Source organism: Nestor notabilis, unplaced genomic scaffold (genome assembly GCF_000696875.1).
Source record: "Nestor notabilis isolate BGI_N333 unplaced genomic scaffold, ASM69687v1 scaffold21337, whole genome shotgun sequence".
Classification (NCBI taxonomy): domain Eukaryota; kingdom Metazoa; phylum Chordata; class Aves; order Psittaciformes; family Psittacidae; genus Nestor; species Nestor notabilis.
The window spans coordinates 1-532 of record NW_009938149.1 but is presented as its reverse complement, the minus strand read 5'-3'; positions in this window follow the sequence as shown (position 1 = coordinate 532).

Below are 532 nucleotides of genomic sequence, written 5' to 3'. Positions count from 1 at the left end.
TAAGTGTGGGGGGGCAGCGATGAAGAGGCAGGGTCGGACCCGATTGAAGCCCGCTCACCTCCCAAGGCTGGCGCGTGCAGGGAAGGTTGGACCTGACTGAAACCCCACCGTTGATTTGACCAAGGCCGGCCCCCTCCTATAGGAAGCGTCCTACAGAATCCTGCCCAAATTGCTCCCAGACCTACCAGAAGTGCCCCAAACATGCCCAAATCACCCACATCCAGCTCAACTTGCCCCAACGACCACCTGAAATGCCCCCAAACCAGCCCAAATTACACAAAACTCAGCCAAAACCAGCTTGAATTGCCCCAAAACAGCAAAGAAAAACCAACCCAAACTGCCCCCAAACTGTCCCAAATGGACTTAAAACCAGACAGAATTGTGTGAAGCCAACCCCAAGCGCACCCAAACCTGTCCAGAACCCGGGGGCTAAGGCGGGCTCTAGGACCCAGGGGGCAGGTGGGTAGACGGGCACTAGGAGCCGGCAGGCGGACGGGCACTAGGACCCTGGAGGACGGGCACTACGACCTGA